This window comes from Gavia stellata, chromosome 4 (assembly GCF_030936135.1).
Source record: "Gavia stellata isolate bGavSte3 chromosome 4, bGavSte3.hap2, whole genome shotgun sequence".
Classification (NCBI taxonomy): domain Eukaryota; kingdom Metazoa; phylum Chordata; class Aves; order Gaviiformes; family Gaviidae; genus Gavia; species Gavia stellata.
In genome coordinates, this window is record NC_082597.1 from 10324809 (window position 1) to 10345663 (window position 20855).

Below are 20855 nucleotides of genomic sequence, written 5' to 3' on the forward strand. Positions count from 1 at the left end.
CCCTTATAATCCAAGTAGTCAAAGGTTCAGGTAAATAATGAAGTTAGGACATTTTAATAAGTTACACGAATAGTGACTACTATACATCCTTTCTTCAACTGCTGTTAATGAACTGTATGAAATTGTAATTTAACTTTCTTTTCCTGAACTTTATGTTACTCCATTTAACTTCATCTCTGCCATAGTTTCAAATAAATCAAGTATAGCAATATCAATTCTATACAAACTATGTAAAAATTCAATTTCTGAGAATTTTTTTTAAACTTAAAAAGTATTTTCTGTTATTCTAGAAATAATAACTTCCTTTCCTGGAGATATGCTTAAATCTCTACTTGAGTAGTTCTAAGACTTTCTGAAATTGTGTAGGGAAATTCAGTGTGGTTGCTTTGGCATTCTGATTTAAATAAACATTGATCACTATTTGAGGAAGTTTATTTTACCCACTTCCTTTCTGTCAGCTGGAAGTCAAGAAAACCAACAGTTCTTTGAAAAATGAGATTTAGAAGCTGTTAAAGTTTAAATGGTTCTGGGTTTATATTCTTTTATTATTTCAGACAAGAATGTTAATGAGTAAACATCCATATTAAAGTTGTAATATCCGAAATATCTGTGCTATTTGTAACATGGTCAAAGTTTCAGTTGACAATGTTATTTTGTTGTATAATGTAAAATGTACTGATTGAAAAAATATTTTCTTTTAATTTCATATATGTCTAAACATGTCTATAATTATAATATACAGCATACTGCCCCAAATCTATTTTTATGAGACTAGTTAACAGGTTTAATTTTTTTTGCCAAAACAGGAGTTCTGACAACTGTTTCCCATTTTGGTTCAAATAACTTCTTCCAAAGTAACTTCTTAGGGAGAAACACAAAAAAATGGAAAACAAGAATATTTTTAATAAAATCCTTCAAGATTTGAACCATTTCTGACTTTCTGGAAAGTTTTAACTTTGTTCTGTTTAATGACAAAGTGGTCGCTTTAAATCTCTCTCTAACGAGACTTAAACATAAATTCAAACATATTAAGATAAAATTTGGTATCTGTAATGGAAACTCAATGCATATGCATCACTGATCAAAGTATTACAAAGGTTTATCTTTCTGTCTTAATTCCACTGTCCATAGATCACCTTTCTTTTACACATTGCATAGTTGTTAACCTCTTAACAATACCGAAGTAAAAGTTCTATTTTGTTCTATTTTAATTTCATAAAATTTTACAATAGCATAGGTTTATGGAGATGGTAGGATATAAGTGGACTCTGTGTTCAATACTCTTAAATGAAAGATGTGTTCCCAAAGGTATTTGTCAATGACTAAGTTTTATGTGGGTTTCAAATTTCCTAGGATGTGGCTCCGAAAGTATTAGTCTGCTATTAGGATACAACCTTAATCCAACTACTCTGTTGTGGGGTTCTTTTTCCCTACTTGCAGTACTGTAATAATCTGTGACCGAAAATATTTCCTCCTTTGTTTACAGTCAGACATCAGCTTATTCTTTGCAGAGGCAGAAAAATAAGGTTTGGGTTTTTTGTTTTGTTTTGTTTGATTTTTTTTTTAAGATTTTTGGTACAAATAACCTGAGAATTGGCTTAGATCACTGAGTGACCTTTTAGAGTATGTCTTTTGTAGCTTACCACTAAGAGAGCAACATCTTTATTACCTTGTGGTTCATAAATATGAGATCAGAGAAGTCTTAGCACTAATAGAAGTGAGACAACCTTCAGATTAGGACAGCCCATGACCATCAGCAGCTCTGGCTAGAAGCTATTAAATGAATGTCTGACCTTCATTGTCAAACGACTCTTTCAAATTAACTGTCACCATTGGTCAGACAGAAGTTCCTTCCATCAGGTGCTATTTCTCCTATAAAAAGCTCCTCAGAGCAATAATAAAACCACTGAAGTCGCAGACAGGTTTTCTGTTTGTGTGTTTTTAGCTTTTTTGTTGGGTTTTTTTGACATCTTGAAGCTGTACTTGTAAAAATCAGCTAGTAAAACAGAAGAGAATTTTTCATTTCTCAATGTCAGTGTTAAACATGAAGTGGCTGATTTGTGGATTTAGACTAGAAGCCAGAGCATGGGCTGCTGTAGCTCCTGCTTGCAGGGTTATGCAAAAAATCTACTGCTCAGTCATTCAGCCTCCAGCCAAAGTAATCTTTGATAATGACAACTTTTCAGAGGAAGCACTGACTGGGAAGGTCCCTCTGCACCTCAGCAAGCAAGGGAAAATTAGCATCCTACCTACTCAGCGTCAGGCATGTCTCAGGAAGATGAACATGCATAAATTGTACGACCAATATCCAAATCAGATTGTGGCTTTCTGAGGGATGTTTTTGCCTTTTCTGCTAAGGCTTCTACAACCTCTCACATAGAATATTTAGTGTCGATCATCCACCTTGTAAAAAAATAGCAAGGATAACAAAATTGATGAAAGATCTAAGCAGGCTATAATTGGTGCAAACGTGTCAGAGAAAGATGTCCAAGACATTTGGACATGAAGAAGTAACATGTTATTTAACTGTATTTTAGCTCCCAGAGAAACATCAAACAAGAAATTGTGACTGAAGCAAAGACTCCTAAGTAGAACTACAGAGGTGATATTACTTTTAATATTCGTACACTGAAGTTCAGTAAATGAAAAATTCAATGCAGTGTTCAATGTGTTGACGTTACTGCTTGGAATCATGCAATAGTCTCACAGAGACACAGAAAACACTGATGGGGAATGAGGTTCACAGTTTCATATCAAGTGCTGTAACTGAGCAGCTAGCCAAGCAAACTCATATTAGATCAGCTGATATCACTTGAATCCAGGGCTCTGAGAAGACACAGAAGAAAGATTTCAGGTACCACAAAGAACACTGATATAATTCAAAGAATCCTCCAATGTGCTGAAGAAATGGAGGTAAGGGCAGTGTAAAGGCTTTATTCATTTTTAGAAATCATAATATTTCTGGTATTATCAAAATCAGTTATTTGAGAAATTATGTGCCATTAATAAATTTGGCATAAGGAATAAATTCAGCGGCTATCCATCTTCCAGTTTATAGTGTTAAGAATTCTGGGGATTCTAGTGGAATCTTCTGGGGATGACAGAAGGGCAAATCCAGTTACCATGAGGTTTCTTTCATTAAGAAGTCTAACAGTCTTGCCCTTTATTTCTGCTTAACATCAATAAATACACAAACAAAAAGGTTCTCTTTGAATTTTGCAAAACACTAAAAATGAACGTTTGCTTCTAAGCAGCTGGATTACTTAGAAGTCATACCTATGGCTATGTTTATGCCTTTTCAACATCCCAGAGATGCCAGTCTGTAGCCCACAGTCTAGCAGACTGTGACCCAGCAGTGCAGGCTAACAAATACCTATTTAGAGAGAGTACTAACAGGAAAATTCATTATTGTAATGCTTTCTCTAGTGCTTTGAAGGATTAAGAAAAAAAATTTGGGAGTTTGTTTGGTGATTTGTTTTGCTGTTTTATTTTTTTTTCCTTCTCTCTTTAAAAGTCATGTTCTAGTTTAAATAAAAATATCCTATGGTCTGTGTTAGGAAGAACGATACACTATTACAATAAATCCTTCTGGTTTGATAATCTATGTTTGTAGAAATAAAGTACAGCATTTAATGATGCACAAATTCACCTATTTCTCTTGACACTTATAAACCTTTGATCTATTACTTCATCCATTAATACAACAAAAAGGTATTAATTTCTAAAAACGTGCAGCTTAACGTCCTCTTTTATTATTCATTAAAATTTCATTTTCCTTCCACCCAGACAGCATCTTTTCTTGATTCTGATTAACTCTTGCAGTGCTGTAAAAACGTTAACAGAGAAAATATATCATTGTGTGAACAATACTTTGTAATCCACTGAAAGCTTTTTATATGATCTATCGTTTTTTACAGTTCAGCTACAGCTTCATATGAAATGAAATCTACACTCTGAAGGCATAAGACAGAAGAATGATAGACCATTTCCCTTCAGAGAGTCTATATTTAAAATTCTGGCTTAGGTGGTTGCTCACAGGTTGCATTTATCTGTTACTGAAAAAGAAGGAACAGTAGCAAATTGGAATCTACCTGTTCACCAAAGACTTTGAGATCTCTTTGTCCTGAATGATAGTAATCAGAAACACATGTAGGATAAAGGGCAACTTGTGACCAAGTGTTCAATAAAAAAAAGTAACTCAAAAAGATCAGCTTTCATGCTTCACCTCACTGGATGTGCAAAAGTCCCTTAAGAAGCTATCCTTAGTAGAGTATATCCTGAAAATACCTTTTTAAAATACCTTTAATCCCATATTTGTTCTTCCCTGTCTTTCTTTTTGATCAGTTTTAGACAGACTAGAAGGAATGATTTTCTGGAGTAGGACTCAAAAGATTTCCTGTATGAATCAGATTTCCTATGTTATTGCAAGCAAATGACTTAAGAGATAAATAGTGGGCAAGTATTAACTAAAATTTTTTGACAGTGAGTGTAAGGTACGGACCTCTTCTTTGTACCTTTGCAAATCACTCCTTATATCTCACAGTATCTCTCTTGATGGTCAATAATATGGATCATCAACATGTTGCAAATGTCTTGCACCAATCAAGTGAGTATTGCGTGAACTAACACGAGAACAATTTTGTGTTTGTCATTCTACTGTTTCTTTCTGCTCCCTGCCTGTTATACAATTTTGTGATATAGTGGAATTTTCTGGGGATCCCTAAACGGTCTGGTCATCCTCTGATGTCCTGCAGTAACTGGTTCCCTCACCCCACTATAATGCCAAACAGCACAGCAGCAGGCATTGAGTTATTTCTTCATCTTCATGCTTGCCAGGCATTTTTCCTAGGATACAATGTACTTTAAGAAAATTTCTGGTTAGTTCAGACAGTCTCTAAACATTTAGTCATAGCTGTCTTGGGATGGTAACCAGACAGAAATGCAAATCCTGTCGCCTATGATGATGGAGAATCCATAGTTAGCAAAGGTCTAGATCAATCAGGTGTCCTGCTGATGAAGCAGAAACAGGAGCCTGACCGAAGCAGCCTTGCAGGCCACTTTGCCAAGAGGGGATTTGCTCATACTACGTTCATTGCTAGTGAGAGTCAGAGCTGTGAGGCACCATAGGGTGATGCAGTGAAGGTGCAGAAAGGTTCAAGCTCCCATAAAGTCCTGCAAAAATGGCTCTTTGAACAAAAATTGTGCAACATCAGCAGTCATCTCAAATTCTTAGGCGAACAGGATCTCACTGCCTGGAGATATTGTCCTGAGCTCAAGAACTTCCTGTTATGAAGAGACAGTACTTAACCACAGTCCAGATGAGGATCCAACATTACTGGAGGCAGACTTGTTGTCCAGCTGGTTATTCTTTGTAGGTCTGCAAGGGCTCTTTTTCCTTGCCAGTCGCAGCCTGTAAGTAAAAACAATTTCTACTGAGTGCCTGTGTTTGTATATATACAAAGCATGAGTATGTCACATTTGCTGTGGTAGTGTGCTTTATTGTGCTTTGTTGTGGAGATGTATGGGAAGAGGCTGGATAGCACAAGTGTACTGAAGTTATCACCTTGTTCAACCAGATGCTGCTTCAGAGCATCAGGCAACTATGCAACATACACTGTGCACCAAATAGTCTAAGTCCGACGATTGGCAGACACATATCTTTTATCTAGTCCAGAAAGAAAGAAGAGAAACAATCACATTTAGTCCGTATTGTCTGCCAAGTCACTGTAAGCAGCAATAACAGGATTGTATTAATTATGGCAATAATATTTTTTTTCTGCTGTCATTACACCTGTTCTCTTTTCATCTGTCTAGAGTCATTGAAGGGCTTTTCTTTGTGTGGTTGGGTTTTTTTTGCCCCAGTTTGATCTCACTGGAAAATTCTTTTTTCAAGATTGTCTCTAAGCAACGAGATATTAAACTCATCAGAGAACCAAGTTTGCACCACCACGTCAAAGCACATAATGAAATCCAGCTTTCTCTTGAAACCACAGTGAAAAACAAAGCACCTCTGATACACTAATATTTGTTTAGTTCAGATCCTGTTTGTCTTGGAGAGACAACCCTGATCTTCTTGCCCGTTAAAAATAAGGTAACAACAAATGAGATCAAAACTGGCAGAAATGTCCAAAAAAGACTTAGACGTAGTCTGAGTGAGTCATGTGGAAGTATGGTCACACTGTCCCAGCAGCCATCACCCTGCTTTTCTTATGCACCATCTAGAAACAGAGAAATCCAAACCATGACAGATTACCAGACCTAGCAATAACACGTTTGCAGATGTTCTTCAAAAGTGTACCAGTGCATATCATGCAAGCATAAAGTGTATAGCTATATTCATGCACAGCTACAATTTCATTCCTATGTAATATATAGTCCATATATAACATTTATTATACATCTCCAGTGTTCATTAAAATGGGTTAACTAAAAGTTGTGCAAGTGGTTGTGACGGGATCAACAACATTTTTCAGTTTAGGTATAATAGAACCCATAAGTGTAGAAAAGGGTGAAGGTTTTTTGAATAAGAAAGCATTTAAGAGTGCTTTTGATGCAGTTAATGTTCCCTTTCATTACCATTCTTCCCTGTTTCCTGATACTGATTTACATCTTTAGTGACCCGTATTTGGTACAAGCCAGCTATTTCTTGCTGCAGCTGTCACTCTACAGGAACTGTGTGTTGCACATCACAGATGTTGGATCACTTTCCCAACTTATCTACACACTGCAACTTAACGTCACATCAGGCAGAGGAGGATACATGGGAAATAGACTTCAGGACTCAAAAAAGTCTTTGGATTCCTGTCACTCCACATAGCTGTCATGTTGATTTATCAGACACTTTATTTCAGATACAGTGATTTTTCTGCTTGCAAAACCTTTCTTCATGAGGTAGCTCAGCTTGATAGCTCAGAAAACTCTGTCTCTTTCCACTAAAAAAGGCATAAGATGTTCTAAAAAATCTTAGAGTCACAGCAGGAAATGGTGAACTTCAAAACTTTTAGAATTTGGCTTTGATTGAGGTAAGAATCAAAAGCTTGGATAGATAACTGAACCAGTCTGACATCTTGAGTTAGTGATGTGAGGTTGGGAGTCTCCATTCTCCAGCTTTCTCAAAATATTTTTATGCCTTTGCTGTGTTTCTGACAGAAAATTGCAAAAGAACAAGCCCTATTCATGCAATTGACAAGACATCTGTGATTTCTTTGCTGTAAAATATTATTGAGGCCAAAATTTAGAGTGATCCCTCTAAAAATTAACCCTTGTGTTCTGGAACATACCAAAAATTTGTAAGAAAGGTAAATCTTCATCATGAATGGCATAAACCATCCCTCTATAAAAAGTGATTAGCAAGAGTTGCCAAAGGAGCCACTAGGTAGTACCACTAGGTTATACTGTAAATACTCTACTGCAATATTTCTTCTGTTTCTTTCTCCAGAGCTGTTTATAAAGGTGGTTGAGACAGTTTCCCACTACCTTTTTTATATAAGTTACACTAATTAATGGAGAAGGGGTGTGGGAAGAAAAGTAAAGAGCTGAGTAGAAAAGGACACATCAACTTCCCAAGCCCATGGCAGATCCATCATCAAAAATCCAAGTGAATTTTGGTCAGGACAGTTCCCTGGAGACTTTACCTTGGGAAAAGTTGAAATATGAAATTATTTAGGAAAAAACCAACCCAGTTCAATGAACAGATATTTTTCAAATAACCTGCCCCTATCAAAAAAAAAAAAAAAATCTGACCAACTTGATTCAATTCTATCAAATTAGTCCCTTGCTTTCTTAGGACACCATATAAGCATGATTTCTTTCTTTTCTGTGTTAAGTACTTTCTCCTTCTTTACAACTCTAACATGGTATGTCATATATTGATCTGAATCAGTATATGACAACAGAAACAAAACTTCATAAAAGCGTATGAAATTTAAGTTCTGAATTTCATCATTTATATGGCTCCTACTTTGTGATAATGAAGTCCCAAAGAGCTAGATTAGTAATTAAGCTTTTAAAATTCACAGGCAACACAGAAAGTGTGGGTCCAAACAAGGGAGCTCAGAATAGTCAGTTTTGTCCTTCTCTAACCAGAGTCAGCAAAGAAACCAACTTTGCTGGTGTAAGATTAGAATCTCTCTGTATTTTTGGTGATAATTCAGTCCTAGACCATCATTTAGACTGTCCTGTGTTGAGATAGAGTTCACTGTGAGACTGTTTCTTACACCATTTTCCACCTGAAGCCACCTGGAGCGCAGGGCTTGTTGTTCTGCAGGAAAGCTCCTGTGTGTAGCACCTCTGTGGAAAGCTGCAAACAGAAAGCTGGCCATTGAGCCTCCCTTGTCTTTCTTCATCTAGAGGCGTGTCTGTCCCTCATGGTGTCATGCAGACACTTTACATTGCTTATTTAGACGAAAACCAGTGATTATGATAAATGCAAACATTCTTTTTCCAGAAAACGGGCTTCAACTGGAAACTGTTCATAGATGCTGTAGAAATGAGGGCTGTAGACATAGCTGGATGCTGAAACGGCAGACAAAAGTGTCTGTACACAGTATTCATTTTCCTGCTAGACATTTGCTTTCCATTTTCTTTCTTCTCCATTTTTGATTGTCAGCTCCACAATAAAAGTTCTGGTTGATTTAAACAAGTAATTGGATTAATTTAAGGACACAAATATCTGAGATGAATATCCAGAAAAGCTTCTGAGAACAAACCAAATGATCAGCAAAGTCTCCCAAAGGAAGCTGCAGAAACTCTGTTACTTGGGACTCTTAAATTAAAAGGTACTCTGGGGAACAGTTTTGGGAGATAGGCTTGATAACTGACTGGGACTTTCCTATCATTAAGCCTGGAAAGGCAGTCATTATTACCAAGAGCAGGAACACGGTTCATTAAAGTTTATAATGAAAGCTGAAATACTTACTTATGTGACATGAATGCTGATGAAACAGAAAAAATATAAACACCACCAGACACTGAGGGAGTCTCAACTGTCCTTTAAAGAGTGGGGGAAGAATGGCGCAATAGGAAGTTTTGTTCTTTTCACTGGTCTGTGCGGTTTCTGTACACCTCACGTACAGATTGACTTGAGGGTTTAAGCAGTTACATTCCATTCACCTTAGTGAGCACACGAGGCTGCATGTCCATATCATTATATTTTCACACTCCTTAAAAAGGTAAACATATTTTATATCAGGGATTTATAGCCAGCTTAGCAGGCAGTAAGACACATTGCAAAATTATGTGACGGAAAATAGAAAAAAAAATAAAAACTGTTATGAAAGCAACTCAGTAGGTGAAAGTTGTGGAGTGGTCATTTATATTTTTAAATTTACAGGCCACACTTGTCTGCTCTGCCCTACCGCCCCCTCTTCACATTTAAGCTTTCTCATCCAGGACACATGAAACTGGTGAGATTAACATCTAATGTCAGCTCACAAAGAGTGACAGGGTCCTCTTCCAAGACAGAAGTCCCTTGTTTTGTCTACTTTACAGTACCATACAGTATTTCTGGACTAAGAAGGGTGGATAGAGCATTGGCTTAGCATTCAGGATAATACATCCAGTCACAGCTTTTGTAAGACACCCCATAAATCATTTAAGCATTAGTTCATAAAGATATTTAAGAGCATCACTTCTATAATTTAAGACAGAAGTAACTGGCTAACATTCCGAAGGATCAAATATTAGTTTCTTTGTGCCTAATTCTATACACGGAATGGGGATAGCAGTACTTCCCACCTCACAGGGTATAAACACATCAACATTAAGAGATTTCAGCACTGTGTCAATAGAGCCATAAAGTCCCTAAACTAGTTAGGTTATGTAGCACACCCTGACACTAACACACCAGAGACTCTGGCCCAGTGACTTTAATTCTGCATTGCAAATTGTGATAACAGGCTCATTTAACTCAAGGAGAATTTTACTTAGACACTGTCATGTACTTAGCATACTACAGAAATATTAAGCAAGACTTAAAGAAGATTTAAAGCAGAAAATATTTCACTTTGCATGAATAATTTCAAATTAAAAAATGATTAAAATGTCTTAAAGTAATGAGTTAGTTAACCCTGAATCCTGCACTAATCTATAATTATAGCTACCTGCCACTACAAATTCTTCAGTGTCCAGGTACTGTTTATAAAGTACATAAAATCTACTTTTGATTTGATTACAATTTCCTTTTCCACCTTAGTTATATCAGGCAGGGTTAATCTGACAGTTAGAAAGCCCTATGTGCAGTAATTTTATGTAAGGGATTTAATTAAGCCTAGGGGATGGTGTTTTAATTAGCTACATAAGATTTACTTGAGTTGGAAATTCTTAAATTGACTGGTGCCAGAAGCTGTATGACATTTGTGTTATCAGCAAAGAATGGCACAGTACTTGTTTTGGAGCAATTCCTCACTGAAATCTAAAGTAACCTGAAAATCTGTGTAGTGTTGGTTCAATACATGTGCCTAAAAAGATCCATTTACAAAAGGCATTCCTAACTGGTGGGACTCACTTCAATGAGGAGGCAAGAGAACAAGAGAAGGGAGATTTGGCATGTGAGTGCTTAATTGTTAGCATGCCAAGTGGTACTTTTCAAGACAATGTCCAGACACAATTTAAGGTATAGCTTGCACTAGGGACTATGTACAATAAGCAGTATGAAAAAAGCTGCCATGCTGATTTTGGCTGAAGGGAACACATCCATGGCCACAAAGATGCACGGATGTGATCTAAGCCGCACCACTTGCTCACAGAGCCAGAGAACAGTCCTTGGCCTGTTTTCCTTACTACCATGAATGTATCCTCTAGCTCTGCTATCTGCCTCCTGTCTCCCCTTCATCAAGCCTGAGGAAAGGGCTGACGACAGTAAGAGCATGTTGCTGAGTGAACCTGGCTCTTGCGAGGTCTTGGCAAGAGAGGAGAGAAAACTGGCAGCAGCTGCAGCCCTGACTTCATTGCCTTCATCCTTTCTGGTAGACCAAGAATGTAACTCCTTTCTGACAGGAGCACACTGCAGACTTGCAAACATCCCTCCCTGGCGTAGGTCCTCAAAATGTGCCTGCAGGACTTTGCTATACAACCCTAGTTAGTCACTCCTTGTTTTCCCAATAGCTCTTCAGTATTGCAGCAGCTGTTCCCAGAGCTCCCAGGAGCTTAATGCAAGTGCACTCATCCCCCATCACTCTTAGGGACTACTGACACCTACTCCATTACACAGCTCTTCAGCAAGGAACAGGGCACCTGGAAGACATTAGTCAATCATTTTTAATATCCTTCTGTCCAGAGAGCTGGAAGGACTGGTAATTCAAGTTTATTTGGATACAGTAAAGGGATTCTTGCACAGGTTTGCTAAAGGGTTTAAAAAAAAAATTGTTTAACAGTTCTGCCTCAAGCTAAGGTGAAATACTGTAAGCTATTAAACTTATCAGTGCACTTATCTGCTGTTACCAGGTGTGTTTTTCCAGTGAAGCTTAACAGCAAAATGTTTGGAGACTACTCATTAAACTCACAGTGACAGCCTTGACATGACCACAAAAGCCACATTTCTGCTCTGGATATTGAATTTTACGTCTAGCAATGCAAAAGGAGATATTTTTGAACTTATTATCCAAGTATTCCCCTGCTTCGGAAACATCCTTCTGTGGATTGTAAAGCCCTGTTTGAAAACACTTTGTGCAACTGTAAAAATGAAATGTATCCAGAAGAACTTCAGAAACTCTGGACTGACAAAGAGGCAAACTTTGCAACCACACTAATTTCAGCTGCCATCATGGTAGATTTCATAGTCTAAGTCTAATATTTGGAAGAGAGATTTCTAAGATCCAAGTATGTAGGAAGGAAATTAGAGATTCAGTAGGTAACACTGTAACATATTTTTGCAGTAGATGCGAAGAAAACACTGTGCTTTTTGTATGTCATCTTTCAGAAAATATAGATCTTGACTGTAAAAAAATCAAAAAAGAGCTCATAGGATATGTTTGCATAGCCTTTTCCTTGATGACCTAGCAAAATTCTCTCTAAGTGATCACATTCTTCCTATGCAAAATTACCCTGTAATTTCATTGGTTTACATTACTCTTAATTTCCTTTCCTAAGCATGGTATGTAATGCTGATGGCAGAGAGGAGATGTCACATTCACTATCCTTATACATTTGGAGAGATACGTAAACAACTTGCAAAGCATTTTGTGGTTCTATAGAGTGAAAGGTATGTAATAAAACCAAGGTATTATGTTTTTGTGTGATTCGCACAAAATGTAAATTCCAGGAATGATGTCACATTTTTAGCTGGAAGATCTTGGCTGACCTGGTAATGCCATTTCTGGAAATCCACAAGTAAGTAAAACATACAAGACTACAAATAATTCAGCAGCCTTCGATGGTTTTGTGATAAAGGAGATAGGGCATGCATAATTCCAGTCTATTTCCTGCCAAATGTTAAGTCATACTGATGTTAGGTAAGATACAACAATGGATTTTTAACTCATTGCTTCATAGCATTATTTCTGTACTTTATCTTTGTATAAGTTGTGTGTGTATCTTTGTGGTAGACTTAGTTCTTGTGAAAAGTGTTGCAATGGTCACACCAGACATTATTAGCAAATCCTGCCACACCCAAACGGTTCTGAGTTGAGTCTTCTGGTCTACAAACAATCAAAGATGTTTAGGGACATAATTCTGTGATATGTTTTTGTGTTTGTACTGTATTTAGGATCTACACTCCTGAGTAGGACTCTTAAATGTGCCTATAGTACATATTATAAATAATAATAATGTTGGAATAGCCAAGGTATCTGTATTACTGTCACTGACAGTGACCACTGATAGCTGCTTTTGTTGATACTATGGAAAAAGCTCCAGAGTGAATGATATTCAATAATCTGGTTATAAAGAAATTTTCTTCCTGGTTTCCATTAGTTTACTGAAACTTTAAAGATGGTACCCCGCTTCTTCATTTACTTGGCTTTCATATTATCTCTTCTAAATAAATAAGTATTTGTATAGTATGTTTTGACTTTATGAGTTGGATTTGTTCCACCATAACTTAGGAGGAATAATGCAAATGCTAAGATTTTGGAGAGGTATCTGAGAGGTATTCTGCTGTAGCTTGAGGCCTTATTTTTATTACAAAATGTTTTCTGTTCCTATTTGAAGAAGGTTTTTTTCCTTCCTATTTGCTTTGGAAGTTTCATATTGTTCTGTTATACGGAAAGGATAATGTTTTTTATTATTATTATTAATGTTATTCAAAATAACTTTATAAGAAATTCTCAGCATGAGGACAAACTTATTACACTGCGTTAAGGTTGCTACCAGCCTGGAATCCTGAGCTTCTGCTTTTGTAAAAGGCCTCTTTCTCCTAACGGGAATCTTTCTTGTGGAGATAATGTCTGATCCATATCAAGCGAAGGACTCTGAGGTAATCTTTCATTTCTCAATACTTACCATCAGAGCCAGCTGTAAGAATAGGCAAAAAAAAGGTTATTTGCCTAAAAAGCAGACCTCTGAGAGCTCTAAAAAGCCCCTATGTTTTCTGCACAGCTGGAGTGACAGGTCAGGGTTACCAAGTAACCCTTCCCGAAAGCAGTGTCCTCCTCCCTACAGTAGGCAGCACAGCTGGAAGTATGGCTGTACCATTGGGTGTGGATGCACTCACACTCTATGCTGATACTCCATGCTGACGAGGCTGAAGCTATTTCTGTCCAGATGTTGTTTAATCTTATGACTGAAATGAAAGATTTGTGCTATTAAAAGCCAAGCTGAAGAGGCAGAGTGACCTGTAGCAACATGCTGATGAAGATACTCAGCTTCCTGTGCAACCTGCTCTAGGTGAACCTGCTCTGGCAGGGGGGTTGGACTAGATGATCTCCAGAGGTCCCTTCCAACCCCTATCATTCTGTGATTCTGTCTGCAGAGCCATAGCAAGTGGTGTGAAAGGCAGTGGCTCTTGGTGCCGTTTTGAACAGGACAGGGCAATACAGGGAACGTGCTGCTCCTAGCTCAGCATGGTCCTCGCACTCACCAAGCTGGGCTCACAGAAGCGGGGAGGCAGTAAGGGTAAAACACGCCACCACAAGCCAACCAGGAAAGGGTTACCATCTACCTCCCAGGTGTATGACTCATGTGGGGAGCTAAAGCTGGCCTCTTTCTGTGGGCTATGAAAAACAGGAGAAAAACTGTCTGGAAAACAGTTGCATCATTTTGTTAGAGCAATAAATTGTTTTCTGAGAGTAGGGCCTGAAACAGCACTGGGTGTGGTACTGGTGCCTTTCTGAGTGAGTGTCCTTCCACCCAGCAGAGCCAGAGCAAGCAAGAGTCACTGCAGATTCATGGAGGGCATACAGGAGGTGGACTGCAAGAGGGGAGGGGGAAGGAGAGTGTTTTTTCTATGCAGAGGACAGATTTATACATGATAATGACAGAAACATCTTGATAATGTCTGAACTCCAAACATAAACAAATGAAGAGGTCTGATCACGTATTTGTTCCTCTGAATGTTTCATGTGCTTCAATGACCTGAATAGTTAGTGTTTACATAGTAGAACTCAGCTCCTTCAGCATATTTATGCTTCTGAAACCTTTGAGGATTTCAGCAGAAGTGACCATGTCTGTTTTCAATAGGGGTCAAGAGAGCATATGTGTGCAACAGAATACCTTCAGGGGAATCAGTCTTGTACATTAATCTCACTGAATCTTGCTTGCTGCTTAGACTTCCCTTTCTTATAACAGCCAGAAAGGTCGAGGAATTTAGCATTAAAATGTCCCCACCCTGATCAAGTTATTGGAGGTCTCTCCTTATTTTCCCTTCAATCTTCCTTTGCACAAGTGGTTTGGTCTCCCATGCCTTTCTCTGTCCTGTCCTTGTCTCAACCATGTAAGTAACGCCGGACTCCCAGCCCTTCAGAAAATCCTATCTAGGTGTCTGGCAGCTGCAGGGCCCTATGCGAGGGACCAGATCTTGCAGGATATGGGGGCAGTCGCAGCTGTGGGTTTTGCTGGGCTACTCTCCTCTGCATCATTCAACATCAGCATCCTAAGAAGACCCGGTGGCATCTCTGCAGAAATCTCCTGTTACTGGACAATGGCAATATATATGTTTGAACATGTATAGCAGGAGTATAGACTTTTTGGTCAAACACCTGCTGTAACCCATCCTCTCTGAGAAGATCACTAAGCTAACAAAATATATCTTGTGGGCGGGATATGGTTCTTAGACCATCAGCTGGACCACTTCAGTTTATGCTATTACTTGCATTACTAGGCCTAATATTTCTGGAGATTTTGGTAGCATTAGTATTATGGATTATGTTTTCAGAAAGTGCTGAAAACTAACTTCACTTCACAGTGTAAATTGCCTAAAAATTTAGAGTCACTTCTAAAAATCTTTGATACGAAGAACAGTAAGGAAGACACTGTTTCCAAAATTCAGGGTATCACAGAGGCTAGAAATGAAACTACATGAAGTTACTGCATTTGTCAGACCAACAATAAGATCATAGCAGACCTCCCAAGAGATTAGCTGATGTTAGTGGAGGCAACCTCTTTTGTGTGGATATAATTAGCTGAATGGGGAGCCTTCTCATTGGAAAAGCGCAACACAGACAGATATACATTGCTTATGTGGTAGAGTGGTAACAACACATGGATTTAATCTTGCCACCAAACCTAATGCATGTCTGAATCAGATGCTAATGTAATTTACCGTATCAATTCAGACTTCAGTGAAGCAAGTTCCCTATGAAAACTTAATCTTCACCTCTATTCCCTTTATGTTTTATTTCCCCCCTTCCCCTTCAATGATTTTTATCTGCCTCAGATTTCAACACCTCTGTCAAGCAGTCTGCAATGTTTCAGGTTTAATATCCTTTTACCTTTCAAATATAACTACAGAGGAGTGATGTATTGGGATTAGCTCACTAGGCTTGTCTGATCTATGTGATTGTAGCTTTGCAGGTATCCAGTTAAGCAACAGCAATGCTAAATGAGGGAGGTAGTAAGTTTTTTATTGATCCAGGCAGTTCTGCCTTAAAAAAGGAGAAGCACACACTTGCATGCAAACGTGTTCTGATACGGTCTTCTGTCTTTTCTAAACTCCACAAATGGGGGACTGGGAGAAGGGAAAAAAAAATATTTATTACTTTATTCAACTTGAGGATGGATTGGCTGATTTGGTTGAAGGAAAGAACATGGCTTAAAGATTTCTATAGAAAAGAATCAAATCCCAAAGCCTTTTATTAAAAAAAGGTTTGAAAGCCTTCAGTTAACTTTTATTGAATGAGTTGTATTTATACTTTGCTATATGCAGGAACTCAAGTTTCAGACTGCCAAGAACACAGGATGGGATCATGTGGTTATTGGCTGGTCTACCCTTCAGCACAACAAAGTAGTCATTGAAGCATTTACTTTTGAAATGGTTCAGTGTATCCGCATTGACCAACACTGGTTAGTGTAAATGGCTCAGCCTGCCCACACATGCCACTCATGAAATTCCAGACACAGTTCCTCCCTTTCTATACTGTGCTTGGCATTTTTCAGGATATTACCTCTTTTTATAGCTTTTTAAGGAATAAAATGCAAAAGAGGGGTGGTGTTCTGTTTCTCTTCAGTGTTACATTTGTAAAGAAATTCTGAAGATTCTAAGCGAAAGTCTAATTTCAAAGAGCATCCAATACACAAGAATGTATTCTTACTAGTTTTTTTTCCTGAGTTTCACAAGTGCTTAGACATTTGCTTATGGTTTAAGATAGAGGTTCAGTTCTCTTCTTTGCTGGAGAGTATTTTGTATGACTTTAAGCAAATAATTTAGCTGTGTTGAAAAATATATACAGCTACAAACATAAGCCTAAAAGAATCTAAAGGCAATAAAATGAATTGAGAATAATTATATCAAAGATTGTGACATATCACAAAAATATTGTGGTATTTATCAATATATCAATACTATGTTACAAGCGAAAATAAAGATTAGCACTACGAAGCTATTTCAGTACTAATCACTACAAAATTACTGGTGGTCAAATATGTTGCACCTTCCATGATTAAGTGCATCCACAAAAGCTGAGTTCTTCTGAAAGCTGCATTGTACTTGATAGTTTAAATTACTATCTTTGCTACCTGTTGAAACAGCTGTTGAAGGGTAGTCACTGTGAGACTGCACAGTGAAACTGGTTGGTTTAGCATTTCTGATATTTCTGTTTAATGCTGCTTTTCAAATGGTGGAGAAGCTCAGCTGGGGCAGACTTGAGACACTACAAGGCTCGTTCATTGAAATAATAATACCTAGACTGCTTAGCTCTGCCACAGAATTCGAATGCATGTGAAACATTGGCATCTCATTTATCTGGACTCCAACGATAGGATTCATCTCTCCAGATACAGACATCTTCTTTCAAGTTAGTCCTGCTAAGCCCCTTTCTGGTTAATGAACAGACATAGCCACTTTCATTTCATGCTGTAATAGTTTTCTATATCTTCTAGGCCTTTTTCTCTCTGCTATCTTTAAGGCATAATACCAGTCTCAGAGAAAAAAACTACATTTTAGATACCTAAAGTGAAATTAATTAAATCACATGCTCTCCTTGCTCACAGATCAGGAAAGGACAACTGGAGACTACTACCAATAACAGTTTGTAACTGTCCAGCACAGAGTTGACAAAAGCCATAGAGTTTATGTACTTGGACTAGTAAAGTCCCACGTAAAAGACTTTCAGATGTTTTAACTGATGCTGATGGGATGCTCTAAGTGGCAGAAACTTTACTAGAGCACAGCAGCAGAAAAGTGGCTCTAAAAATGCTGCTTGTGTATGCTCTCTCTTGTGTATCCCGTTTCAACATTGCATGATAAGTCAGTGTTGCAACTCTTGTAGCATATGTTTTATCTCAAGCTATCACAATGCTTTGTGACAATGGATTCAGTTCATTGGGACTGAGAATATGTCTTCCTATTTAGTTCGGTTGGCAGTTCTGTGGAATGGATAAAGGACTGGAGAGGTAAGCAAGTGGGAACAGGCTGAAAGGAGTATCTTTTCAGGCAGCATGGGTGAAATTGAAAAAGAAGACAGGAGTAAGTTTTTACTAGCTAGTGACTTCAGCAAAACTCTCTAACTCTTTTCCACTCATTTTCAGCCAGATAGGGAAATCAGCAGTGGTTGTGGCAACATAAATTCTCAGAGGGATCCCTCAGTGAAAAATGTATAGCAGCTTAATTAAAAGAAGTGTAAAGAGAGAGTAATTTTGGCTCATAGTAAATTTAGCTAAGATCATCTTTAAAGCTTTGAAAGACCTTTGAAAATCTGTACCAAAGTAGAAACACGAGAAGAGTTCTGATTCTTGAAACAAGCACAAACAAGGAAATCTTGATTTCTAATACAAACCTGTTCAGCAACATATTCTTGATAAGAAATTAAGTTTTGAGTGTTTCAGCTGAATTTCAGCTGAATTCCTTCTGGCTGCATCTAGTAAGTTTTGGGACTGTGTTTGTTTTTAAATAATATCTTGAATGCCTCTTGGTTAGTTCTGTAGGTGTTAAAGGAATACAAATAACGAAGAACAATGATAATTACCTGCCATCCCCTGGAAAGTTTTATGAGGCTCATTTTGTTTATAAGAGCTGTAAATAAGTCTCTGAGAATATCAGCACACATTCAGAATATGCCTGGGGACTGTGTCATACGAGTAACATTTTCCACAAACTCTTCAGTGAGGTTCTAATAGCTGTTTTCTGTTTAACGGAACACTGCTCCTCTGTCCTTAAAATTAATTCAGCTTTCACTAAGTCTGATATTTTGCTCTTCTTCAGTTATTGTCAGACTAAAACTGTACTTCATTTGCCACAGTATGAGACATCGTAATTTAGAATCAGAACTGGATCAGTATTTTCTTACCTCATCCATCTCCAAAATTAATCCCAGTTATAAAGTTCTATATATGCATATAGCTGTGACATTATTTCTTGATCCTCTGTGTAAAAAGCTTTCCACAGAGCCTCAATACAGCATGTAACTCAGAATCAATTTCTGAAAGACAAAAATATTGTCTGTTGCTACCTAAATAATTTCATTCCAGCTAGTAAGCCTATCAAGCACCTCTAGGTTGGCCTTGATCTGAATATTGTTCACAACCATGACTCACTTCAATATGGTTGAAAGCACAGATGCTATGTTTCAGTGCAAGGTATTTCTTTCTCCTACATCTGAATTGTAGAAACATTTGGTCACCCACAAAGTGATCATTCACTGGTCTGAAAGTTGATTCTGTTCTCATATTGTTGTAATAGCTCCTAAGTTATATGAGGGCCCTGCAAAAGAAAATTATCCAACTGGTCACATTTCACTTGGAAATGTAGTCTCAACATTTTGTAGAGGATGCTGCAGGTTTTGGAGGAAAACGCCTTGGGATTCTGGAAATTAAACTATTTTAAACTACTCTAGGCAATGTCAGTCTCCAAAAATGTTACTGTCAACATATGAAAACCAAGGTCATTTGTTCTGGGCATAAATTGATGGCAGAGCTTCAGAGCAATTTATAAGGGAAGTAAATATCCTCCTCCCTTATACGCTAACCTTCAGCAGTCTTTCTAATTCACAAAGAGAACTTTTAAGTTTTCTGCCACATAACCTTCTGTAAAGTGTCTCTGAAAATGTCTCCCTTCTCTTGTCTCATAACTCTATGGATAAATTTAATGGATGGAATAGCATTTTTGCTTAATTTGATTTTAGACATTTGTTTTGAGTCCTAACAAGTATACACTTTTTTTTCATGTGCTAATTGGTTTTTTTTTTCAAGTATTGGCACTAAATTTGATCTGTTCTTCCAAAGCAGTATAAGTAATATTTTTCCTATCATTTCTGGCTGCTACTTCGTGTGTCAATTGAGGAGACATTTTACAGGGATGTCTATTAATTACAATCTACAGAAAGCCCTGACTGAAACTTGAGGCACAAAAATGTGTAAAGTCAGGTCTAATTTCTACCCAAATCTTTGGACTACTGTATTAATGGCTACAATAATAACTTAATTTTTATGCTTCATTTTTACTAACACTAGTTAAGTTTCCATCATATTATACAACCTCAATGAAAAGTGATCCGTGATTGATTTCACTGTTTCTCAGAAACACCTTTGGTGATTGAATCAATGCTTCTTGCAGAAGTTGGGTTCAGAACATGCTTTGAGTAGGGGATTGGACTACCTGATCTCTGGAGGACACTTCCAAACTTCTGTGATTCTCTGAACAGTGAAAACACCCATCAAACTGTACTGATTGTTAGAGCTAGAAATATAAAGGGGAAAATTCACAATCAGCTGTACATCTAATGAAGAAGGAAGAAAAAAATTGACATTGTACTTTGGAAATTTAACAAATAACATCATGTTGAAAAATATACATCAGATTTCCTAAAAATTTTTTATTGAGTTTTTTGTATTTTTTGTTTAATTTAATTAAAAAAAAAAGAGGGATATAATGGAGAAAAACAAACCCACAGCTATGACTTTTCATAATATAGGAGTATTCTCAGTGGAACATTATTCTCTTCTAGCAAAAAATCATTGTATTTATTGGTCTTAAAATCTTGACTTATGAAGAATAATATTTTAAATTGCTGAAGTCAATTTTCAGCTCTCTTTTGCAATGGTATTCTGCAGCAAGATAACAACCATTAGAACAAATGCTGGAATGGCAAGAGAATTTTTTTTTTTTTAATTAATATAAATTCTTTTTTTTTCTTTTCACAGAATACAGAATGATAGGGGTTGGAAGGGACCTCTGGAGATCATCTAGTCCAACCCCCCTGCCAGAGCAGGTTCACCTAGAGCAGATTGCACAGGAATGTGTCCAGGTGAGTTTTGAATATCTCCGAAGA